Consider the following 26,971-nt stretch of genomic DNA (forward strand, 5'->3'; position numbering starts at 1 on the left):
GTTATCGGGCCCCGTTCGCAAAGCCGCGCTTGTTCCGAAGCCGTGGAAACATGCGTGCGTGGCCTAGCCGGTCGCGTCACGTGTGTTCATTAGAATTTTCCCGCCCAATTTAGGTGGTCGATAGGACCATGACGTCACAGTCACGTGTGACGTCACACGTGGCTGCGCGCGTTGCAATATGGGATTTTTTGGTCCTAGCGACGCTGACGTCGACGCCGACGCCGACTCTGGATTTTTTTGCTACACGAGCTCTTAAACGCTATCGCGTTAAAAGCCACATATACTCATACAGTCACATCTATTCACTCTTTCTCACGTGAGTTGAAACGTGGTGGCGCCAATGTGCAAATAGCCCCCCCCCCCCCCCCCCCCCCCGACTTCCGGTTCTGAACTAGACGGCGGGTTTCGCGGTATTTGAGAAGCCAACTGTACATACTGTCTTCTGGAAATGGCCACGTATAGCACGGTCAGACTTAATTCACTCTTCTGATAAGATAATAATAATATAAAATTAGAAAATATGCGTGAACCGGAAGTGTGCAGGGTCTATCCGGTAGGTGGCACCACGGAGCTTGTTGCCAAACAAAAAAGGGCGAATACGCATATACAAGTTGCCCCCAAACTTTGTCCTGATACGTCGTGGTTCCCGTGGCGTTTTTTTTTAACATGAAACGTTCTTTGGTAGTTGTTCTGTATTTCATGAAGCCGGATTATGTTTCCCCGGAAAAATCTACGGCACGTGACTTTAACACCAATTCAGTTTCCCCGCCAGATTTAGCGGGGAAATTGACGCCACGTGACGTCAACGCCGATTCGATTCCCCGCAAAATTTAGCGGGGAAAACTATTTGAAATACTTTAGATTTGAGTTCTAATGAAAGAATACATAGCGGATAAAAACAATTTTAACTTTTCCAAGAAATCGCTTAGAAGCAACACATTTCCGTGGAGAAAGCCGTTCTCTGGCCAGATGATTGCTAGAGATGAAAAATAAAAAGGGGTAGGGGGAACGGTGACGTTTTCTTTTTATAAAATTAAGTACAAGTCTTATCGGAAGTGTGCACGTGTACATATATATATATATATATATATATAGCTCGTTGAATAAATAAACAAACTGCAGTAAAATCGATGCTGAGCCAATTGGTTCACCATGTAGTACAGAAAAGCAGCTTGCACTCTTATTTTATTTTTCTTCTTTCTTATGTTTATTCGGACGCTTTTTTTTTCTGTACATGATGAGCCAACCGGCCCACACCACTTGTTTAATAAAGGCTTAAACTTTTATGTTCCTTCATTTTTGAGGGGGGTTACACATCTCGTGAGCAGTAGCGGAAGTTTTAGCAAAGGTTATCCTCTCACATCCCCAATAACCACCTTCGAGACTATTTCGTCCTTTGTGTTGTTACACTCATTTGCACATTTTGCAATCGTCCCGATTGACAATAACAACAAAAATAAACAGCAAGATAAGTTGAGTGTGTAAAACAGACGCCCAAACCAGAACGCCGCAACGACCAAACACGTCTGCCGCCATCACCAGCACGACCGGAAACGCTCACCTTCTCTCCCTAGCCACGCCGCGCACGCGCAAACCATTCGGACTCGAGCCCGCTCAAGCGCGGCGCGGTGCGCGCGGGCGCCCCCTACATCCGGTTGGTGGCCGCTCGCAGCCGCCAGCAGCAGACCGCCCCCACCCTCCTTTGCGAGCGAGGGATCCAGTTGCCTAGCGACGGATACGGGCTGCGCCGGGAGAAGCGCTCGCTCTCGATGCAGACGTAGTCGTGGGGCTGTCGGTTCGCTGGACACGACGACGACGTCGACGACGGGTTCCCGAGGATACGCGATGCACGTCGTCGTCCGGTGCGCCCGTCGCGGTGGACCCGGGGGCTAGCCGCGCGACGACGACGACGCTGCCCTGAAGATGCGGGTCGGCTCGGGACGGCCGGAGACGGTTCGCCGGAACAGCGTCTCGACGGGATAAGAGGGTCGTCGTGGTCGTGGCGACGATCGTGGACGGCCTGTCAAAGGAAGAGCGCTGGTAGCCGGACTGCGCTGGGTGGCCGGGAAAGGTGAGCGAACGGACGGTCTCTCTTCTTCGACGGTCTTCGGGGACATCCGCGATTCGGCTGTCCGCATGCGGGCGCTGTGCGTGTAAATGGGAGTCTGTACTTGGGACTCTGTGCGTGCGTGCGTGTCAATCCGGGGTGTTAGTGTAGGTTTGGGTATGGGTGGTGTATCTGTCCGTCTGTCTGAGCGTGTGAATGAATGACCGCGAGGGTAGGTATACGTACGTGTCTGTGCGCGAGTGAAGAGACGACGGTCAGTGTAGCTATGGATCAGTAAGTGTGTGTCTGTTTGATTTCTACCTGACGGAATATGTGTTGTAATACCGTGAGTTTAGATATAGGTATACGTGTCCGTGTAAATGAATGATCGTGAGCAAAGGTATGGATACACGTGTACGTGGGTGTGAATGAATGACCGTGAGCATAAATATAGATACGTGTGTGCATATGTGCAACTGTGTAACCTTTTGTATGTGTGTAAGTGTGAATGTAGGACCATAAATGTAGCTACGGGTATGCGCGCGCGCGCGTGTATATGTGTCTGTCTGTGGGTAAGTGGGTGTCTGTCTGTAGGGGTAGTTGTGAATTTAAAAGCGTGAGTGTAGGTATAGCTACGTCTGCGGGTGTGCGAATGAATGACCGTGATCAAAGGCACGGGTGCATCTCTGCGTGTATTTGACTGCGGGCTTGTCTGTCTCTCTGTACGGGAGTATGTGTGAATGGATTACCGTAAGTGTAGCTATTGTTAAGTGTGTGTTTGTGCCTATATGTTTGAGCGTATGACCGTAAGTGTAGATAAGAATACATGTCAGCGACGCAGCGCGTGGCTGTTTTTATGCTTGTAGCTGCGTGTGAATGTATGATCGTGGATGTATGTATGACTATGAGTGCGCGAGTGTGATTCTCTATACCTCGTCTTAATCTGTGACCGTTAGTGTAGGTATGTGTATATGTGCCGTATAGGGGGCTGTTAGCGTGTGCGTACGCATTTTGTTGTGGTTGTTTCTTTAATACTTATGTATGTTAATTTATTTAGAAGGAACCTACCGCATTTACTCGAGCAATAGCCGAACTACTTATGAACAAGTACCTTGCGTCTGCTTTCCCACAGAACACATATACAGCCAATCATTGTGTTGCGCATAAATAGCATAGCGAATAACCAGATCGAGAACACGATTTTTTATACAAATGCAATCTTCACAGATGGTGTCTCGCGCGAAGACGTTATCTCTGTCTTGTAAACTGCTGGAATCATGATGTCGATAGCGGAGATTGGCAATCCGCGTGCTCCACGGAAAAGCAAACCCTCTGGATTTATTTTCATAAACAGTGCGGCTATTACTCGAATAAACACGGTACACCCGTGAGCGATACAAAGGTGAACAGCCCTCTTCTTGCTTTTTACGCTCCTGCAAGGTTTGGAACAAGCTCTGTTCCAGAGGAGGGCTAGAACGCAAAGTATAGACCCCAAGCCACGTACCATTTTAGACGTTGAGAGTTAATGTAGCTTTAGGAAGCCGTAAAACAGGCCAGAAACCAGGTAAGGTGTTCACCTTCATATTGCCGGCGGGTGTACATCGCTTTGTGGGCAATATTGTGTTTTTTTTTTAAATAATACACTATGATAAGTGAAAAAACAATAAATCGTTACCGTCAACTGACATGATCTCTCCCGGAAGGTCATTCCACTCAATCGCGGTTTTAACAAAGAATGAATTGGCAAAACTGTCAGTTGCAGAACTGGATACAGCAACTTTTTTAAAGTGATCATAAAAGGAGGAACCGTAGGATGGCTCCAAAAATAGGCGGCTTTATCGATCCCTGTTTCGTAATGAAATACACAATGGACATTTTTTAACCTTAGTTTTTTTCTTCTACATTCGAGTGTTTCCCATTCCAGAACAGCTTTATTTATGTAACACTAGCATAAGGATCATAGTTGTTGAGTGTAAAGCACGCTGCCTGATTCTTAATTTTCTGGTTTATTTATAAGAAAGTTGTGATATGGGCCTCACAATTAGGTAAATCTACTTAAGTCGAAAGATTCGTTCGGAAGTGAGTCGTCGCATGTCTCTCTCCCATAATCAAGCATATTAAAAAAAAAGAAACATATCTGCTGCATTCTAATCACCTACCCTCTGGGAGATCCATAAACTGGCAGTTTACTTCGAACAGTCACAGACGTGGCTGCGCCTTTGGCACCGTCGTGAGCGTCTATTGAAAAGAGGCGTTCTGAAGTTGAGATAGCAGTGACTTCACTTCTCCAATGCCGATGGTGGCATTCTCTGTGACTTGTCGAAGACATAAAGGATAGCGCAAACGCAGTCAAATAAAGGGCAAAAACAAGGCGGGTCATCAAATAATTACTACGAACCCCCTGTAATTAGCTGATAGCGTGTAATCGTCATAGGGGCCGACCGTGCCTGCATCGAAGGTGATAAGTAGGGAAACAATTAGCATTATTATTGTATTATTATTAATAGTAATATCATTATTATTAAATATGAGGCGGATGATATTATGAATTGAAACGCCTGGCATCCGCCCATTCTGTTGCTCGGCGCCAGTCGGTTACGACGAAAAAAGCCCATGTGTGTACCCTAAGGGCCTGACCCCAACTGGAGTGTTAACCATTAAAATCTACTTGCAGACACTTACAAATACGCCTGTCTAGCAACCAGTTTTTGACGTTCAAGTGCAAACTACTGGATTACATAAAACATGTATATGTGCAAAGTTTCTCGCGTCGCCAACAAAAGCTTACACCCCTGCTTTACGGGTACAAAGGTTCTTCAGGACAAGCATTTTGAAAGAGCCGTCGAACCAGCGCACGCCGATGGGCATGCGCAGAACCGAGATCGCGAGGCGACTCACCGATTCTTCAAAGGAGTTCATTCTGAGGGCCTTTTAGATGCCCCTAAAACAGAGTTTATCTTGTTTTATTGTTGAAAAAAGAACACACAAGAAAGCGCCGTTTGTTACGTCAGGAAGGCAACGTCCTGTCTGCAAAGACATCTTCGGCTAGTTAGGAGAGGCGGGCTTAGCCGATCGTCTCTGAACGTTCGACTCACACCACCAAAAGGTAAAAATCCCTCCCACCCAACCCGCGATTCTGCCAAAGCCCCATCACATATAGATAAAACATATAGGCTATTCCTAAATTTCCGTCCTATTTTTTGAAGCCACTTTTTGCGATGCCCGTAAAGGAGGTCCCCATCTTTCCCCCCTGTCTCTCAACGCGTTGTCCTCTGAACAGTTTTAGAAACTTGTTCCCCCCTCTCCCTCCCCCCCCCCCCCCCCCCCGCCCCCTACCTGGCTACATCGACCCTGACTTTGTAAGCACGAATACCTCCACACAAGCGACACACTACTAAAAGCCGCGCTTTATGAAACACTTCTAAAGGGATTGGGAAACTGAAGTTGTTGCTCGAAAACACAACGGCACTCCCTTCTCCGCTTGAGATTACCTCCGCAAGACGACGCATCTGACTTCTCAAGGAACCGAAGCGGCCAATCGGTTGCCGGCCTTTCTTTTTTTCCGTCCCACTCCTATTGAGGGATACAGAACCTGCATGTTCAGCATTTAGGAGGTCCTGCTAGTTTTGTGATGCCTGCGGCTTCAGGTACGAGAGATTTTGGGGAGCTTTAGCAATTCGTTTCTGACGGCCCGATGCCTCTCTCGGCGATCACTTCAAAGCGAGTATCCCTCGATATCGAGTCTCGAGCGGATCCCTATGCCAATACCGTTCTACGAAAACACGATGGACCAAAAGTTTCTTGTATATTTTATTATTTCTGATGTTAAATTTGACCGTTTCTCTTTCTATTTTTTTTTTTTTGGAAAAGGGGAGGGAGAAGAGGGGGTAGCTAAAAAAGAAAAGAATTGTTCTCCACATGAAATTCCGCTTTCTCTTTGGCGAAAACCACCGCCTGAAATGGGGAGCGCATTCGTGTTTCACTCTTTATGAACGGAAGAAGTTTCAAGTGAAAATTTTGCGTCTAGCTTTCAGTGACCTGACGGGGATTGTAAAAATTAGGTACTTGCAATTAATAAATTCTCTGTATCCCAAGCCCCGTGGAACGCCCGAGAAATGCACAAAAACAGCTTGTTGCACAAATTATGTTTTTTTTTCTTTCTCGCATATTTCCCAAGTGGATTGCGCCTTACGCAAATAAGTCTCACGCCTAATCACGAGGGCTTAATCCTTTCTAAATGTGATCGTGACTTTCAATTTTATAGTTTGTACGCATCTTTTTTGATAGCATTTTCTGTTTCCCGAATGGCTTTGTTATTACTGATCTTGTCTGCACCTGCTATAACGCTTCAGCAATGCAGGTTTATTAGGAAAATAATAAAAATATATCATTTTATTTGTGAATTCGTTACATTAACTATAGTCACACCACAGTTTCAGAAAGGCAGAATGTGGCTAATTCTGAGCATCTCACTATCGCTCCTCAGCCAATGAGATTTTGGCATTGGCCGAGAAATATGCCAAAGAACCAATCACAAAGCAAAAAGGCATAAACATAGTAAACCTCGCTCCCTAAAAATAAAAAGAAATCTGGTAGCGAGTTTTATTTTTAAAGTCCTATAATGCACAAAAGTGCGTTATAGTGAGGAAACTGGTATGTCACGTGACACATATCTTCCGTTAAGTTTAGCAAGAAAAACTTAATGGTTGTACAGGTGACGTAACGTCAGGTAGTCACGTGACATCGATTTTCCCCGCTAAATTTAGCGTACGGAACTGGATCGGCGTCTGGGTCACAGAAGACGTGAATTTTCCCGCTAAGTTCAGCGGGTTTACTGAATCGGTGCGTAGGTCACGGGATGTCAACTTCCCGCTAATTTTTAGCGGGAAAACTGAATTGATGTTTTGGCCACAAGACGTGAATTTTCAAGCTACATGTAGCCGGGGAAACTGAGTTGACATGTAGGTCCCGTGCCGTCGATTTTCCCGAGGCCTCTAGATCACGTGATGCCGCTTTCCCCACTAAATTTAGCGGAAGATGCACGCTGGAACAGGCAGACGGTTGAACAACATTTTGAAATTGGAAAAAAAAAACATTTCATGATTTCAAATGTGTTTTAGCTTCCCCTAAAGATGGGGGTCAAACTGCTTATACATCATACAAAAGACAGTCTGCGTACAGATTCGAACGCGAGTCACCGCGAGATCCGTGCTTCGAATGCCGCATGGCAATAACTTCCAAGGAGAAAACTTGGCACGCGGCATTCTAATCACGGATATTGCCACGGCTCGTGTTTGTACAATGTATAGGCAGTGGGACTGCTGCTTGAGGGTTATGTGATTTAGAGGGAGGGAGACTACGTCTTTCTGACATAGGTACACCGTTCTCTAGTTTCATTGGGCTGAACGCCATTGACGTCAGCGCGCGGCCGTGACGTCAGAGTGACATCGCATCAGAGACCCAGAAGGCCGACGCTGCTGTGATGGAGCTGCTTCACCTGATGGATCTCTTCTGCCCTGACAGGCCGAGCTGGCGAAGGCGGGGGCGTTGCTAGGCCGGAGAGGAAGAGTACCCGTAAAAGGAGAAGGGGGAAACGGGAAAGTAAGGGAGGAAAGGAGGAGAGAGAGAGAGGGAAACGGTCGATGCGTGGGATCGAGTCGGTAGTGCCGGCGGGGGTATCGCGCTGGCCTTTTTCTCGGGTCGGGATCCGCCGCTTGCCGTCCGGGCTGCGTAAACAGCCGGCCAGACGTGAGGAAATTCGTCGTTGTTATCGTCGTCAACGCCGCTGCGGCCAGATGGAAGTCAGCAGCCCCGAGAACAAACGCGGATTTGAGCGCTGCTTTCGATTTTCTAGGGCTTTTTGTCTTTAACGCATAGTTTAGCTTTTAGGTTAGTGCGTTTTTACTTTAATGAATATTTGATGGTTAGTCGTGTTTTGAGGATGTTTTGCTAATTTATGTTTTTTTTTTATCTTGAAAAAAAAAGGGGGGGGGGGCGGGTATTTTTAATGCTGAAAAGCAACATCTCACGTTTATAAGGCAAGGGGCACTATCTAACTTATACAAAAGAGGTTTTTTTTTTCTTTTTTTAGCGCATATCGTATTTTATGAGCCAGGTTCCATGTAAAAACCGACACGATCCAGCGTCAAATTCCAGTTTATACGTTAAGTTTAACGCCACATGTGTAGCATGTCAATTCATGGGGACCATTTAAAACAAACATAAGAATGACATCATGACCGTAATCAAACAGGCGACCGAGCGATTTTTTTTCCGGATATTATATCAACTGAGCTAAGCGGCACCGATGTTTGGGGAGCTACTGCGGAAAGAGCAGGCGCGAGAAGAACAACTGCGCGGAGCGCAGCTGTGTGGGCAAGCAAGCCTTTACGTCACCTATCTCATAGAAAAGTAACTCGTTTGACGAACGCGCTGTGTGAGAGTGGGGGGTTTGCGCTCAATACATACTGTGCTCTCCGGCCTTTGATAGCTTGTGTAATATTTTCTTGCACGCGTGCATTTATACCCAAACAAGCCCGGGTTTGCACACACCAGGCGTGAACACAGCGCGAGAGCATAAACCAGAATCGCGTGCACGGCACAGCGACTGCGCATGCGGTGTGCCGACGACAGCACCGCCATCCTACCTGTGTGACGTGAGAGCCGCGAACTACGACGCTCACCGGGACCATCGTCCAATTACAGTCGAACAACAATCCGGCTCGCAAATCGTCGATTTGTGATTGTTTTTCTCGGCTGTTCCTCAGATTGGTTTCCGCGTTATGTGCAACGCAGAATTATCTCGGAGATTGAAACGTCACTCTCGTTTCATTTGCTGCGAATGCAGCTGATTCAATAGCCTGAGTTTAGAGGGATGCTCTGATATTCGTCATATTGCATGAAGGCTAAACTCCAGGGGTCGAATATTCTGCTAAAAGCGATGAATTTTGCCTGACTGTATTCGTTCTGCTCGTGGTTTCAGAAGACTGGGTGTTGCGCAGCGCGCAAAGAAAACGTGCCGCTGTGAGAAATTTTTTAGTTGCTCACACATAGACGCTTTATAACAGGTGTTCATGGGCGCCGCAATAACAGACCTTTAGGTTTTGTTTCCTCTTTAATTTGATCACTTCGCTCCATCATTACCGCCGCTGGAGGGGGATAGGTGGCCGAGTGGGCTGGCGCACACCAGCTCGGAGCATGTGTAGCGAAAGCTCGCGCTGCAGAACCAAGGGTCCTGGGCTCCATAAACACTCCTGCCCGTTTCGATCAGGATGAGCATCGTACCGGCGGGAGGTCGTGTATCACTACGTTGTGGCAAACTAAGGTGAAACATACACACACCGATTCTCCCCCCACGTAAATGAACTCACGTATTCATGAGAGCCGTAGCACGCGAAAAATAAATACGAGAATTGAGCAGTTCGACTAAGGGACCACCTGTCACATGGTGCTGCCCTTCTAAAAAAGGTATGATGCCTTCATGGAATCTTGCAGTGTCTCGATTATAACATGGATGTACAGGCGCCCCCTGACTAAAGCGGCTGTCAATATAAAGCTCGCTCAATGACGACCTGCTGTCCCAATAGACATCCGAGAATATTTGTTTTTTAGGTTTTGTGGTGAACTCCGTCATTTGGTGTGAAAAGAGAAAAATTAACCTGTAAGGTTAGGCGGCCGGCGCACACTCTGGCAAAAAGCGGTTTTGTTGAATATAATTTCCCCATTTCAGACATCCTTCATCACGGGAAGTATGTTGTAATTCGTATAAACAGATTTACTCGTACAAAGCCTTTCGCATTTTTTCTCGTTTTTCACTTTGGTATTGAATACGAGAAAACAAATCGGGTTTCGTTAAGGTTTTAATTGCGAGAGCGTAATCTGCCTATGAGAATCGGCGGCATGCTTCGACGCTGTGGAGGGGTACCTTATCCAGTGCGGTACGAGACGTAACCTGAGGTTTCTAACGTGGTCCACACTGCTTTGATGACACAACAACACACCTGTACGAGGCCTCTTCGGGTCAAAACAAGCAGGCGCGCAGCTCAGGTAGATGATTCCTTGAGCAGGTCTACGACGGTTGCATCATGTTAGATCCTAGCATCCCCCCCCCCCCCTCCCCAATTGTCTTGAGGCCGTGGATTATGTGTCTCAGTGTGCTGAAGTTAAAGGGCTAGGCGGACGTGTGCGGTCATAACTGGGCGAGAATTCATCAGTTAATTCATAACATGCCGGAGCCTGCCCCACGGCGACGAGCCTAATACAACATAATCAGGTGCTCCCTATGTCAATGCCACAATGCCAACACGTCGATGCGAAGCGCAGACTCATCTGCTTCATTTGCAAAGGCTTTGGTGACGTCAGAAAACCGAGCTCTGATTGGCTCTGATTGAATGATAGTGGGTATACCTCAAGGCAGCTTGCTTTGAGGTTTATCCATTATCATTCAATTAGAGCCAATCACAGCTCGGCGTTCTGACGTCACCGTAACCATTGCAAACGATGTAGACACACTTGCGCTCATAAAAGCTCAGACAGTACACACGGGTGCCAAAAACTGGACCGATCTGGAGCTCAACATAACAAAATTCGATACCAAATCAACTTCAACCTGTTCCATTCTTTCTGATCCTGGACAACAAAACTTCTAATTGGCTAGAACAGGCTGCCGCGTATGACATGTTACTTCACTCATAGCGACAACGCCGCCGTGTGGATCACGCACAAATGGCGTTTCTGCCACAATGCGGAGAATCCAAACACCCACGCCATCACTTCCGGCCTAGAATGCCGAACCAGGCAATGAGCGCACCTCCCTCCTCCGGTTCACTCTAGTTCATCCGTAAGACATGTGCTTATTTTTTAATCCAACACCAAACTATGAAAAAAAAAAAAAAAAAAAAAAACACCGGAGAAAATACGGAAGCATAAAACAACATGAAACGTTTTAATCAATATATATATGGCCACTCTCACAGATTAAGAAAAGCAGTGAGTGGCGAGTCCTAGGCAGAACGAATTACAGCGCAAGAAACGAGACCACAATAAGCCCACCGCCCCCTTCTTTGCGTTTTTGTCTTTCAGCTCACTGTTTAGACAAAATACCTGATGTTCATAATATAATAGAACATATAAGGCATGCGATTCTCACTTCACGAATCAATTGTTACGGAAAGTAAAGAAGAAAATTGACTCGTAGACGGAACAAGTTGTCCATTCTCTTTTCGGCAGATCGGGCTTCTCGTGGTACCAATTTGTGCGTCGACAATTACTGTCACCGCAATAATTGGCCACCGTCACCGCTTTGATTGGCCAGGAACGGGAGCGAGAATATTCACGCACGAATGGATTCTCTCCGTGTACGAGCCGCCCGGTGACCCGGTCCTCGAGACAAATCCGGGGCCCGCATGTGTTCGGAATGATATGCTCCTTGACTGGAGAGCGATAATGAAATGCTCTGAACTGGCCGGGCCTTGAGTTCCTTAATCCGTCAATGACTATAGAGTAAAATTCCACGAAGATCAAGGAACACCCAGAGAAAGGAGAGAAACCAAACTTCCACGTTAGTCAACTTTAAGGATATTCGCTTTGCTAAAGATATTTTATTGGTTGATATATTTTCGATCGGATTAAGTATGCAACGCTAACGCGGGAGCGGACCGAGGCACTTTATTTCTCAATCCTCCGCTTGCCTCACCTAATTATATGACTAAATTCCAAACCCAGCACCGTTTCCTGGTGTATTATTAATGCTCAACCCAGGTCTATCACTTTCCAGAAACGCACCACGAAAGTTCGAGCCGAATGTAATCATCTCAAAATAACCGCGAAAGCGTCCGGGCATCTTTGCCTCTGTCGCAAAAAAGGCCACGTAAACCTTCCAAGAAAGAAGCAACGTTGCTTCGCTGGGGCTACTTGGTCGGGCGGCGCAGGGCTCAGATGTATATATGTGCGCGGTGTGTGGTTTTGTTGCCCGGCATCTTCTGTAAACAGACGACGGATGGAAGCTCCGAAATAGAGTTGAGCGCACCCCGCCAGATTCAAACCATGTACGCGTTCCTTTCAGCTGGTCCCCATCTGATGGCTTCTTTTTTCTTCTTTATTACGTCATTTCAGTTTTTTCCCCCTCAAATGACTAAACACATCTGGAACGAAATTCTGTTGTTTACAAAAAAAAAAAAAAAAGGGGGGGGGGGGTGTTGACAGATGTTTGTCGGTCTGCGTGGTCAACCCCGTTTTTTAGCTGGCTAGTGCTATAGGTGATGAATTGCATCAATCCTCCAGCGGGCGGCTGGAGAGCAGCCTTGAGCTAAAGCTACCTTGAAGACGAGTCCCGGGCATTACGTCATTAATGGTGGCTCTCCGACACGCCCAAGCGGCAAACACGCTGAAGTTCGACGAGAGTAGGCCGCAAAGTGGCGGACGCGCGCGTCTTAATTGGCGTCGCCGCCTGCATATGTACGGAGTGTGTGAGACGCTGCAAAGACGCGCTTGCGGTGACGCAGACGCGAGCTAGGTGGCGCTGCGTTTGTATCTGCTATGCGGAGAGCAAATCGTCTGCTTCTTGTACAGGGGTTGCGGTGATGTCAGAACGACGCCGAGTTCTGGTTGGTTTTGATTGGAAGGACAGTGGGTGCACCTCAATACTAGATGCCTTCAGGTCTACCCACTATTTTTTCCAATCAGCCAATAAGAGCTCGGCGTTCTGCCATCATTGCAACCCCTGTACAAGAAGCAGACAGACTTACCCTCCGCATTAATTCCGTCAGAGGAGCAAAGGCACTGACCTCGCCAAATGATTGACTACACTCTGTGTCACTAGTTGTGCGCAGTGCAGGCGAAGACAACATCAGGAGGACAGAGAAAGGGGGAGAACTAGGAAGGCGGGACGGGAGAGGAGGGCAGTAGAGCGCGACCGCAGAAAGGGAAAGCACTAGGAACGTTAGAAAGGAGAGGAGGTTTCTTTCTTCTTTCTCAGCTTTCCTAGTGCTTACCATTTCTCCCCTCGCCTGGCGCTGCCTTCGCCTGCACTCCACACAACTAGTTACACGGAGTATAGCGCTCGGACTTACCTTCTAGCCTCCACGTGCCATTGGTAATGAACAGTGACCCGGCGGCCCTATACTGTATACATTCAGAAAGGTGAGGGGAAGAGTAAGATTATGTTGTATAGATGTGTATGCAGTGGATGTATAGAACTTACAATGAATCCCTACACTGTAGAACAAGCCGGAAAAAAAAAATCGGGGCCTGCACATAGAAAGCTCGAACTTTCACCGCATGTGGTTTTAGGTGGTGTATTTTTCTTGGTGAAATTTTAAGGTATAGCCTCCTTCCTACCAAAAATCTGACCGAACAAACTTGCCAGGGTCAACGTAGGACGCGCTTGCAGATGACCGAGTCAGCGATGGTTGTAACGGGTAGCCTCACTACCCGATAGGCGTAGCGAACAGATGACCCACTATTTCGCCTGCTCGCTGTGCCTATCGGGAGGTGGCGCAATAGTGCTTGTTTTTTTTTTGTTTTTTTTATGGTAGTACATTAGTCACCGAAATCTTCAGAAACACAAGGCGTTATGCTTACGCTTCTTGCTTCGCGATTCGATCTTCGGGTTCTTATCGACTAATGTCGTAATTTGAATGGCGGTACAGCGATAATGCGGAGCGCTCTGCTTCTCTAGCAGGGGTTGTGGTGACGTTAGAACGCCAAGCTTTGATCGAAGGATAGTGGGTAGACCTCAAAAGCAAGCCGCCTTGAGCTGTACCCAATATCCTTTAATCGGAGCGAATTAGAGTTCGGCTTTCTGACCTCGCCACCACAACCCCTGCAGAAGAGGCAGACGAACTTGCGCTCTGAATTAGATTACCTCGGTTCATGGAGGTAGGAAGCTTTTGAAGGCAACATGACGCCACCAGAGTTGAAGCCAGGGATAACTTCCGGTTTAGAGGGACACGCCCCCAACCGAGTGACGCTATTGGACGAAAAGGAGTGCTGACTTGGCGCCAACAGCCGTTTGGTCACCCCTGGGGACGTCCCCACCGAGCTCGTCGTCTGCTTCCGCCTTCACTAGAGGTTTTCTCGTTTGACTGGCTGGTATGTCGCCTCTTCTTCATCCTACCTCCGTGCCTCAGTTGTAGAACTCCCGCGGATAAAGGCACGCCTCCCCTCCAACCCCCCTTTACTCTCTTCAGCTCGTCTCCAGTCGTTTGAAGCGCCATCTAGGTTTTCGTTTCAAAACTGCGTGTTCTATAGAGCACGGTGAAACGCCATCTAGACGCCGCGCTTCGAAACATACGTGTTCTATAGAATACATTGCAGTTGCTATATCAGCCGCCTCCCAGAAACGGTGGCGCTTCGAACGACGGGGGGTGAGCCATGGGGGAGATGGAAGGTATTGGTCGTGCGAGCAGCGTCTGTGGGCAGTTCCGTAACTAGGCTAGTCTTGTAACATTGGCTGTCAGTGCCAATGCGCCGAGAAATCGAGGGAGACGAGAGCTCGCCGGGACGCCAGAACGCCGAGCTCTGGTTTGAGAGATTAGTGGGTAGACCTTAAGCTATAGCTCTCTTTGTCTCCACTGCGCTCGTCGAACGCGTTCGCATGCGAGAGCCAAGCTCCGGACGCCGGCGTTGCGCGTTCAAACGCGTTTGACGAGTATATATATATATATATATATATATATATATATATATTTAAGACGGATGAAAATTATTTCTGGCCTTGGGGAACGACCCAGCTTGGCGACGGCGCGGAAATGACTCGAATGAAAGAGTAAAATAATAAATTTTTGAGACAGCTCTAATCAAAAGTGAAAGGACGGCGTGTGGATAATAGCGCGGCGAGGAAGGAAAAGGAAAGGGGACGCATTAATGTAAAATGCTTAACGACGTTGTACAAATGGGTTCCTTTTAGTCCCTTCTTGCGGGGGACTTGTTTTCTTTTTTTTCTTCCCTTTTATTATTCTCGCGACGCGCAAAAACGTCTGGTTCCTTCAAAAAGATTTAGTCGCAAAAAACAAAACAAAAAAAATAAGTTTTTTTTTTTGTTATGGTTAATTTATAATTGCAACGGCTGTTCCTTTGAAATCCGCGACCGAATATTAAATGAACCTCAAGAGATGAAGAAAGTTCGGTTGTCTTTGCTCTCTCAAAACCCGCACCTTTTTCTCTCGTTTTAATTCGATGCGCGCCGTACTAGTTTTTTTCCGTGTTTTTTAAAGGTAGTCGTCCACACTTGCTGATGAAGATATTTTACCAATTCGTTTCTGCTTCCCGGACTTTACGCCGTCGTTGATTTAGTCCAAATCTTCAAACGGTACATTTTTCTCATGTCCTTTTTCTGCGCGATATCGGTGCTTTCTAAACTGCTTTGAATAATAGAGCGATCACACAGACCCGGTAATCTCGGTCAATTTTATTTTGCACAAAAAAACAAATAAACGGAAGGAGAGGAGGGGGGAGGGGAGAAAAGTTGGGGCGTTTTCGGGAAGAACGTTTCTAAAATTATCTTTTGCTTTTATCTCCCTCTCTTTTTTCTTTTCCATCATTGGTGCCGCGGACATTTTGCTTAGCGGCGGTGTGTGTCCCGCCTACTTTGAGGGGCTCGCGCTCCACTATATATCTTCGTACATTGCAATCGAGCTTTGTTTTTAGAGGAAGAGAGGAAATAAAGACGGGAGAAACTTCTTATGTATTTTCTTAAAGATTATGTTTATCGGCGAATTGTATTTTCTTTTTTTTCACAAAAATATATAGCGAATTAGATATTTAAAAGAAGTACATTGCTTTTCTTGGTTTCATTTTAATGTGGGATGAAAGCGCGCGGAGACTTCGGAACAAGCCGAGCTCCGGTTCGAATGATCAGTGGTTAGGCGCAAAAGTTTGCTGCCTTTGTTCGCCGTTCGAACGCGTTTCAAGATGGAGTGGAGACAAAGGTATATCTAGATTTGTGTCTGCCCATTAATCATCCCACTCGGAGCTTGGTGTCCCCTCGAGAGCTCATCTCCTACTCTCCCTCAACTTCTACAGAGCAGGATTTTCAGGAATCGATCCGCTTTACAAAGAACTGTGCGATCAGAAAGATTGAAAAAGAAGAACGACGTTCGGCGTAAATGTGTACAGAGCACTACACTGCTATCACAAAGAAGCGATCGCCGGTTTTATTTCTGTTTTTATTCTTGAATTAAATCGCTTTCATGAAAAGTACCAGCACGACGGAGACTGGTTTATTCAGCGCTCCACCCTGTAAGTGATAAAGTTTGGCGCTCGTCTCCAGCTTCTTAATAAAATGGGAAAAAGAAAGCGCCGATATTGTGTTTGCGGTAACTACATGTTACGCACACACTCTAAAAAAAAGCCCGTGAGTCTGCTTTCCCGCACAACACTCGGAGGGCCAATCACCGCAACATACGGAGGCAGCTCAGCGAATGACAATGCGGAAACATCTGTTTAGACCAAAAAGCGCAGTCTGAGTTGTGACATTAAGCAATGCAAGCGTGACGTTTTGCATTGCTTAATGTCACAACTCAGACTGCGTTTTTTGGTCTAAACATATGTTTCGGCATCGTCATTCGCTGAGCTGCCTCCGTAAGTTGCGGTGATTGGCTCTCCGACTGCTGTGCGTGAAAGTAGACGCACAAACTTTTTTTAGAGTGCAGATGTCTCATTGGAGGGGCGTGTGCCACATAGATTACTGGGGCAACCGAGTGGTAATGACACGAAGAAACGTGTCTGGCGAGTAGCATTTGACGATTCCGCGCCCTGCATATCGTCGTACTGTGGCTTCCAGTTATCAGTGGGTAAACTAAAAATTTGACGTTAGTTATCCCTGTGGACGCGAACTATGACATTTTCCTAGAAAACGGTTAACCAGTAACAAAATGAATGCCAAGTGAATATTATCGCGGTTTTAAGAGGAATGACGTTATGTCTGCCTGGCACCAGATCGGGTGTGGGAGTCTTATCCCTGTGTTCTATCAAAAGAAATCGAGCTTTTATTCGGGTACAGTCTTCCACAGTATGAGAGACCCATCCGTCGATGCAGCTTACGTGACGGGACTGTACGTACAGTTTGGTCAGCGGCACCCTAGTTTTAGTGAGGAAATAGAACAAGTAATAATAATGTAATAATAATGTTTATTTTTTTATCAAACACACGATGGAGGGAGACCGAGGAAAAAGCTGCATCGTGCAGCTTGTCGAGTCCTCGGCCCCCGTCTTACACTAACAGCAGTGGCGCAAGAAAAAAATAAACAACACACAATGGTATTCAGAAAGTAATCACGCGGCGATATTCACGTTTTTCGTAGTAACAGATGATACATACATTAAAAGTTCAATGTGACTATGTATGGATGTAACACATGATACATAGATACATTGAGAGGATACAGACACAGAAAATATCATACATATATATATACAGAGAAAACACTAAGTATTATACACATGAAAGTACTGATAAAAAACCACACTGAAAAAAAAAAGTCGAATATCGTCTCTCGATGATCAATATATATATATTTTTTTTTTCGTGTGATGTGAGGAAGAAATATTTATTCCCTCCTCACCCCAAGCAATAAGCCCCAACCAAAGCTGTGCGAGAACTGGAATCTAGGAATCTGCGTCCTGCGGTCTGAAACAAGATAAAGATATAAAAATGATATATACGACTACGTATAAATTGAGGGGGAAAAAGGGAGAGAGGGAGGAAGAGAGGAAGAGAGAGAGAACGAGAGAGATGCATCATAGGCCAAAACACAGAAGAGCACATAGGAATGTGAATCCGGGTCTCGTGCCAAAAAGTTTGACTCGGAGCTGTCCTTCGCATGCGTCCAAAACGTGCGCAATTCCCTTTCTCTTTTCCCCTTTTGTGTGTGTTTGTTTTTCCCTTTCTTTCCCTCAAACCCAGCTCAGAGTCACAGTGGGGCGGAACCCGAAGGAAAGCCACCGCGCGCGCTCGCAATCAATAAATCTGCATTTCCCTTCCCGTTTTCTCTCTCTCCCACTCCGGACGACGCACATTCCCCATCTCGTCCTCCTCACTCACTCCCCAAAGGGGATCCGACGCACGGCGTCGCAGTGATGCGTTTGATCTTTTCAGGAGCTCTCGGGAGTACGTCGCTCGAAATGAAGCATGTGCGCATGCGCGGGCGTCAATGTTTCCCGATATACCGGGACTCGAGTGTACATACGTTCACATCTGAAAGCTTTTCTCCCCCCGGAAGTGCACCCCACTTGCATGCACGGGGGGAATATTCTGGAGCTTTGCTTGTCGGTGAACCCGCCTTTAATCTCCGTCGAGGAGAGAACGCTTGCTTTTGTTTTCCCTCAAAAAGTTGACTAAGAAGAAAAAGGAAACGAAAGCTCACCACAGAAACCAACCGAGGCTTCTTCTTTAAAGAAGGGCAGGAAAAAAAAATTAACATGATCAAAAAAGACACGTTACAGCAGTGACTTTGAACGGAAAAAGATGCCTAAATCACAAAAAGCAGACGTCAAATATAACGTGCATTGCCTATTTTCATATGATTAACATAGCACTCCTATTTTAAGTAACTTGTTCGGTGAATGACTGCGTATTTGCTCACCCTCGAGCCAAGGTCACGCTGCAAATACATCACACAAAATACGAGGTGTTTGCTGCGGACATGATGACAAAAATATCTGCGGACGTGCCACAATCATGTTGGAAACATGTTTGCTTCATGCACATGTATGCTTTCAACACGTCTGCGGACATTTTTGTAATGAGCGATGTAAAAGGACTGTCACAATAGGAAGAAACACTGCTCAAACAGTGTCTACAGAGTGGCTTTTGTGTGATGTATTAGCACCGTGACCGCAGTCTTAGATAAATGAAAATTAGGAGTATATTCCTTTCGTTTTTGTTTTGTATTTCCTTTCCAACCCTGTTACGTTCGTACTATCTTTATTTATTTATTTATTTTTTATTACGGCGACGTGGTTGCCACTTTGCGGATTGTCAGCGAACGAATCCTAGGGGCCGACGCGGCAGGCGTTTCAACCTATAGAACTTGTCGTCTGCTTTTCTCCGCCCATGTAACAATAAGCCTGTAGGTTTTTTCTTTTCTTCTCATAGCAACAACTTATTTACGCAGACTATGCTGTTTCCAAAACTCAGTGCCTTCTAGTAACTGAAATATTTGTTTCATTTTTTTATTTTGTGGGGGGTGGAGGAGGAGTGCGACGTACGACACCGTCACTGTTGTACACGTGGATAACAGACAAAAGTGTGCTCTATAGCTTTGTGTATGTGTTCTTTTCTGCTAAAAAAATAGCAGACGAAAGCGGCCCTTGGGGACATCAGCGCCTCCTATAGTCTCTGGAAAGTGCGAATACTTGATCGGTGGTAACGTTTTTGACGCACCGGAGATTCTTCCAGAAGCTATAGCCACAGGTGGTGCAATGAACTCAAACAACTTGACTACATGTTCGTTTGCGATATATCTGGCCTGGTAACTTTGGGATTATTTAACCTATTCAGATCGGAAATCGCCAATTTATAATGAGATGCAAGTTAAGAATGTACCAGAAGCTCTTCCCACTTCTCCATTACCGCCAGCCACTGTTCTTCCGCGACGCGCAAATAGTCCGCTATCGAAGCCATATTATTGATGTGATGCGCTGACGTCCCATAACTCGTCCTGGCTACTGCCTTTTGCGGTTGGTTCGCGGAGTGATTCGATGCCGCGGCTGGTACGTGGTGGTGTCTGACTATAGTGTTTAGTGACTGCCGAGTGTGTTGCAAGAATGCAAAACTGTAAGCAGACCATTAATAAACGTTCTGAAGAACTTTGGGACAAACTGACGGTACTAAAACAGCAAAACAAAAAGGGAGAGGACAGTAAATAACTAAAAATGGAGGAAAGCAAAAGAGATAGGGTCGATCGGGGAGCTGTTGTCGAAGTGACACCTGTTTTTGTTCGTGATGTCGAGTCTGTCAGCAAAACTTATGAAAGAAGGGGAAAAAAAAAAAAAGACCTGCTTAGTCAGCCTTGATTTGAATATTTTTTTCAACACTTTGGAACGTTGGTGTTGTCTTTCCAATCTCACATGGAAAACTGAACTTACTGTCTACTATAATTACATTCTTTTATTGACTTGAAATCTTAAAATATTCTTGTCATTTCATCCGTGAGCAACGAAGGCGACAGCAAGCTCATGTCTAGCGTATGTTGCCTTCTATTTTTGTTTGCTTTAAAAGAATTCACTTTAATTTTAGTTTCCACGCACATAGAATCATGTACAATAACTATCCTTTATAACAAAAAACAACACTTTCAATTTACCCGATAAAAGTAGGAACTAATAGAAGAATTAAAACTAATATGTTTCAATTTTTTCCATCGTAACACATGCGTAGTAAAACGAGCGTTAGTAGGTTAACACTCTTCCGTCGGTACTTTCTCTGCATGTCCTTACCCTTTTTGTGCAGCGTGTTTTCTTTAAAGATTCGCCAACCAACTTGCTCAACAGTTCCCGTCATTTGCTTAACGGTTACGAATCAAACCTTAAATTCAATCAACGAAGTTTTATAGGTGAAAAGAGGAAAGCGAAATAAAAAAAGAAGAACAAAAAAATTCACGTGAAAATCAATTCGAATCTTGAATTTGAGGTCAACGAAACGCGTCGTTTTTTAATAAATTCAATAACGAAAAAATATAACGCACCGAGGTGTACAAAGCTACAAGTAGAGACATCGATCTTAGAGTACTCGTCGAACCGCACTCCCCGGTCTCATTTGATTACCGACTACTAACAAGTTTGTCCACTATAACGATCTTCGCCGAAACCTTATCACATTTTTGTCGTTTTTCGTTTTTTGTTTTTTAATTTAAGAAGCGAGAAATATTAAAGGAAAGAAAGGAAACATTCACAAAAAGAAACAACAACAACAACAACAAGAAATTAGGAGACGAGCAGAGCGTAAAAATAATATTAAAGGAGCCTTTTCGTTTTCTGCGTGATTCATCGTCGCGTACAGACGCGGATTTAAAAAGAATTGAATTCTTTCTTCTTTCGCGGGTGACTTCAAAGGCGTCTCCCCCCCCCCCCCCTATATACAAAAGTTCCGCGAGCTCCCATATTATCGAATATTTTTTTACATGCATTTTTCTTCTTATTTCATATTTTCAATTGTATTATTTCAGTGCTCTTTCCTCTGGCTTCCATCCTTTCGTTTACTTTGAAATATAATATATCTAGATTATATTTAGACTTAAAAAAAAAAGACGCTATCAAAGCGGTGCGTTAGCTATAGATTAGAGGCGCGAATTAAAATCACGATAAATAACATCAAACCCGAACGCGTGAGAGCGGATGAAATAAATACACAGGAGAAAAATAAATGGTCGAATAAACAAGAGTGAGGGGAAGGTAAAAAATCTGTTTTGGTTTCGAGCTGCGTGATGTATACGAAGATTTTCGGATCGAGGAAAGCAGGTGTGCGTCGGATTTCAAAGGTGAAGCTTTTTTTTTTTTTTATTATTGATATTTTTTTCTTTTTATTCTTTCCATGACGATATTTCATTCGTGACGCCTGGCTTCAATTGGTTTCTTTTGATTTATTTCAACGACTGGTTTTATTGTTGCATCACGGATATTCGGCGAATATGAAATTAGAGTAAGAAACGGCTTTTGGATCTTTTGCTTTTATTCTAGAACTTAATTGTTGTGTCTCTTCGATTTGATGTGCGGAATCTTCAAAATAAATAGGATTTAAGCTATTTAAGAATCATGTTTCTCGTTCGTTTCTGTAAAATAAGTGGGAAGCAGATGTGTAGCGTCACCTGTATGACCACTATTGATTACCCATGAATGCCAACGTTCATCGTATCTTTACTTAAAGAGCTAAGCTGTTGTCTGTTTTAATTTAAAGCGGAGATAAAAAGGCGAGCAAATTCCCCGAATCTTTGATTTTCCTATTGTTCTCTGGAGCTTCGCGAGTTCGTGTGCGAATCAAACAGATTCGTTTGATGCAGAGTTGCTGAAAAGGAAACAAACAATTCCGAGATATAAATTCAAAACCGAAGTTTTTACTAAACCAAGAATATCTCTCTCTTTCTCCATATATATATTGAGGTACACATTAAGAATTCTTGATATGTTCCTCCCACGAGCTTAAAGGCATACTGACAGGGTATTTATGCTCGCGAAGGTTTTTATTTGAACCTGATTTATAAAAAGCCCAACTGTCCAGAACAGAATTTGCGGCTAGAAATTCGTCTTTTTTCCGCCCAAAAACCGATCGAGAATTGGCCGGTTTCAGGCGCGCTCACTCTCTTCTCCGTGGTCCTGGGGTGTTCAAATTCAAACTATAACGTACCAAATATATTCAGTCGTGGGTCATCTAAGGCACACACTCAATATTAAAAAAAAAAATATATATATATATAGAAGATTATGAACCCCATCTTGTGCGACTTCCAAAAAGCTGCAAAAAAGGTTAATTGAACGCAAAAAGTTGCACATATCACAGAAAGTACGTGTACTGCGTCATCCTCAATCTGGTGACGTACAGCGGCCTGGAAGACGCGATGGCGATGTACGACGGACCAGCGTTGCAATGGACGTGGGGCCGCTACTTCGGAAGTGTCGTTCGTGGTACCGGACAATCGATCTTCAAGCGCAGAACATCGAGCGGAAGCAATATAAGTGCGAAACAATCGCACGACAAACGGTGCACGCGACTTCGTCGTCACGGTCGTTGTCTGCTTTACACGCCGTAAAAAAAAAAAAACACAGCAGAGGAACGAAAAAAAACAACAACAACAACAAAAAACAGGGTAGGAAGCAATGGTTGCGTGACTTCCAGCAACTCCCTCCGCCTTCCAATTTCTCGGGCCTCTCCTCCTCGGTACGCGTAGTCGGCCATGAATCTTTGTGCTCGTTTTTAAATTTCATGTTCGGAGAAGTAAAAATTCTAGCATTATAAAAAAAAAATTTGACTTTGCAGCAAAATATTGATGAAGTAGTGATCTGTCACCTGCATAAATCACCTAACAAAAAACTGAAATAATTTTTTTTTTGCGTGACCGGTTTTTTTAGAGTCACAAGTCCCAAAAAAACCAGTCCCCACGCAGTTCATACAATATTCCAAATACACGGTGTTGGGTGAAAGAAATACACGGTGTTGGTTGAGAGAATTATCAGCGCACGCGACTCGAGCACGTTTGCGTCATGCATACGTATATGCTTCGAACAGATTCTGCAGACAGTTTTTTTTTTTTTTTTCGTATTGCCAATGTGACAGGATTGTCATACAAGGAAGAAGCACGCCTTCTGCAGGCTGTATTTTGTATACACAGAGTGACAGCAGCTTAAGACCGCCAATCGCTGTTCCTGCGGGATGCGAGGTGTACGTCGCTCTCACGTCACATAATTTGTCACGGTCATACTGTCTTTCCTGGATGGCCCGTGGAGCGATTCGATGCCCTGGCTGGCACGTGGCGCTATTTACGCGATGCATTCTTAACACTTGTATTTTTTACTATTGAACAAACTAGATATAAGGCAAAAAAAATGTTTTTATGCTACGTCACAAAGTTAGAGAACGTAAAAAAGCTCGGATTTTCCCAGAAGTTAGCTATGAAGAGGTTGGAATAAAATGCCGAAGTAGCATAACTCTTAGTAAGTAAAATATTAGACGCGAAAAAATGATTTCGAACGGCAGGCATGTATAAAGTGCGCGTCACTGTAAAGCGGGGTAACTAAGCGACTGGCAGCTGTCATGTCTCTGCTCATCCGACCACGCCCGCGCGATTGCCGAGCTTGCCAAAGTCACACTCACGCGCACGTTGCACGTGATTGCACGCATGGTGCCAGTCCGGACACCATGCATTACAGCTGTCTATTCATCATACAAAAGACAGTCTGCATACGCATTCGAACGCGAGTCACCGCGAGATCCGTGCTTCGAATGCCGCATGGCAATGAGTGCAAGGAAAAACCTTGGCACGCGGCATTCGAACTACGGATATGGTGGTGATACGCTTTTGCAGACTGTAGTTTTTATGATGTATGTTACGGCCGTGATTGCCTCCCAGCATGAGCTTTGTTTTTCTAGATCCCAAAAATGCGTTCGGCTTCAAGGAACTCGTGCAAATAATTTGTTGTTTGCTTTTGCACACCGCAGCCTCACACCGGTGGCATGGTTAATTTTGCGCACCTACATGCTTCCCCCTCGCTCCAAGTCTTTCCAATAATCTTCCGGCTTAGTGAAGTTCGAGGATGCCTAGCAAATGTATTAGTCAAACTGCATTTTATTTTTACTTTTTGAAAAAAAAAAAAAAGTTAAATATGCAATTATCCGAAACACTGTGTACGGAAAAAGACAGGAGAACACACAATGTTTTGTCAGTGTTCGCCCAAAAACCCGGTATAGTGATTTATGTAAGCAATTATAGTGGCTTAGCTACACATCAACTCATTTTTGCAAACAAACATGTGCGTCCCTAGCCATGCTTAGTTATACACCAACTCGTGTTTTCAAGCAAACCGGGGCCGCACATGCGCAATGGAGCGTGGGAAAAAGCGCGTCGTTCTCTATCAACGAACCATTAGAATGCGATGTTGTCGGCGCCGGTGTGAGTCCCCGTGCTCTTTTTCGCGTTGCAAGTGTTGATTCTACAGTCTCCTATAGCAGTGGTTCTCAAAGGGGGGCCCGTAAAGCCTTGTCGCATCAGTCAAACCCGAAAATAAAAGTTTTTTTTTTTTTTTTATTGGGAAAAAGCGCTCAAAGGTTTGGGTGAGTTTTCTCGTGTGTACGTCAATGAGAGAAGTCTACTCCACACTAGGTCATTACTTGTATTTATTTATTAAATCATTATCATAATTAATTTATACCTTTCCCTTCCCCTCACCGCAACCGGGGTCCTCCATCATCACCACCGATCCACAAGGGGTCCGCGAAACATCAATGGTTGAGAACCACAGTCCAATAGCAATATCTGACTACTTTAGTGGCCTCAGCAAAATGGACGAGGCTCATTCTACTGCGAGACTTTGCTTTGCATAATTTGACGTATGCAGCGATTCGTTCCGCGTGGATGCCGTAGAATGGACGCTAAATCCCTACTCAAACGATTCGATTCTGCTCTGCGTTTTCATTTTCAACTTCGCTCGGGCGGCAAAAGAATAGACGGAAGCTACGATGCTTGAAGTCAAAACTAAAAATCGTAAGCAGTGTGGGACTACATGAAACGGACATATCAAGTCGGTGATTGCCACCAGTTACAATGGGCGACATCATATATTATGTACTACTTTCACCGAGCCGATATACCCCAAACTCCCGTCAAGTTTGGAAGTTTTTAGAACCACATAACTACGTATCGCAAATACCGTGCCGACGGCCCGTATACCGTTAACGTGGCCCACTGGCCGTTGTTGCTTAACCATGCAGATAATCGCTTGAACGTGAATATGCACTGAACGTGGTCCGGGTGGTCCGGACCAGAGTGAAAGAAGACAGATATCTCTAAACCGTGCCTATTCGGTATGGAGCAAGTGTGGCGAAGGTTCGTTTACATCTTTGACAAACGCCATGAAATAACGCAACATGTCTAGGGCATCTTAATGGGCATATAGGTGGCCCAATGGGAGTCACTCGAGGAACCATCCTTGTTCGCGCACATGTTTACAAGGCCGCGCGGTGCGCCACCGAGCCTCTGCAAAGGCCCCAAATTTGAAAGCTTCCCTGTTGGAACATGTGCAAACCCCAACCACGATTCGGACGGCTTGTGTGTCCTTCCGAGTTGGCGTTAAAACAATGCAAATAAATCTTACGGGCAAAACAAGCCTCCGCGTATTCACTCCGAGGTGCTTCCCGCACCAACGGCGTCTTGTTCTCCCTTTTCAGGACGTCTATCCACGTTCTCAGTCGAATAGGGCAAGCAGGAAACACGTGAAAACAGATCTTGAAACATCTCCCAGCTTTTTGCGGCTTCAGTCTACACAGATGTACAACGTTTTGACGAGAAAGTAGCATTAGAGCAATGCCGGGTCCACGTGGCACTTCTGCCCACATTTCGAAACGGAAGTGCGCCCGAAGTGCCACCGCCGCGACGTGACTTTAATCGAGTTGAGTTAGAGTATAAATATGGTTTTCTCATATTTTGGTTTTTACGTGACGTGACCCCTTTAAGCAATTTGTTGCGTCTCAAAAAGTTATTGATTTTGTACGTGTAATACTGCGTACTGCCTGTGTGTAAATAAACTACAAACTCGAAGGAAGCTGGAAACTGCCGGACCGAACCGAACCAATCCCCCGGTGAGTTACTTTTTTCCCCCCCAGCAGCGAGCTGCGGCTCGGTACGGACGCTTCGTACCGTCGGATTGTTTTTATTGACAATCCCTCTTTTCATTTCCTTTTCCGTCGAACCTTTTCTCGTCAAATAATTCGACGAGTACAAGCAAAACCTTCCAGATGCATGGATAGATGGTAACTGCTGCACCCTTCATAACAGGCGGTAGCTTGCACCACCTAGCCTAGAAATTTAAAAAAAAAAAAGCATGAATCCGCTTTTTGTTCCTCTAAGCCGATCTGCTTCTTTTCTTCGATATCGTAACTGTCACCAGGCGGTGTGGGATATCACCAGGTTGATATTTGGGGGATCGGGCAAAAAGACAACTTAAAACATCACCCCCGCCTTTACCCCCTAGCGGTGGAGTCGCCAATTTTCTTCTGGTCAAGCCTAGCCGGCGTTATCCCAGCACCAGGCCCACTGGTAGACAGGGTTAAAACCTAGGACCGGAGCCACGCGGGAGGGAGTCCCAATTTTCCTCTCTGTCGCCTGTCCCTAGTTGTGTTAGTTGTACGCCAATCAATTCTTCCGACCCTATTAAGTTCCTGAATGTCGCTCAGACTTGTGCGTAACGAGTTACAAGTAACCGATCATTTGTAATCAA

General features: G+C 45.4%; 1 protein-coding gene across 1 annotated transcript in view; it reads left to right on the forward strand.

Annotated features, from left to right (window-relative positions):
* The first annotated feature begins 1,683 nt into the window (after positions 1-1,683).
* The window catches only part of LOC8028184 (band 7 protein AGAP004871), a 208,785-nt gene continuing 183,497 nt past the window's right edge, over positions 1,684-26,971 (forward strand). Inside the window, exon 1 of the mRNA XM_040216177.3 lies at positions 1,684-2,071. The gene's annotated coding sequence lies outside the window, so the exon portion shown is untranslated. The remainder of the gene's footprint in view (positions 2,072-26,971) is intronic.

Source organism: Ixodes scapularis, unplaced genomic scaffold (assembly GCF_016920785.2).
Source record: "Ixodes scapularis isolate PalLabHiFi unplaced genomic scaffold, ASM1692078v2 PGA_scaffold3__209_contigs__length_174095766, whole genome shotgun sequence".
In the NCBI taxonomy this organism is placed as follows: Eukaryota; Metazoa; Arthropoda; class Arachnida; order Ixodida; family Ixodidae; genus Ixodes; species Ixodes scapularis.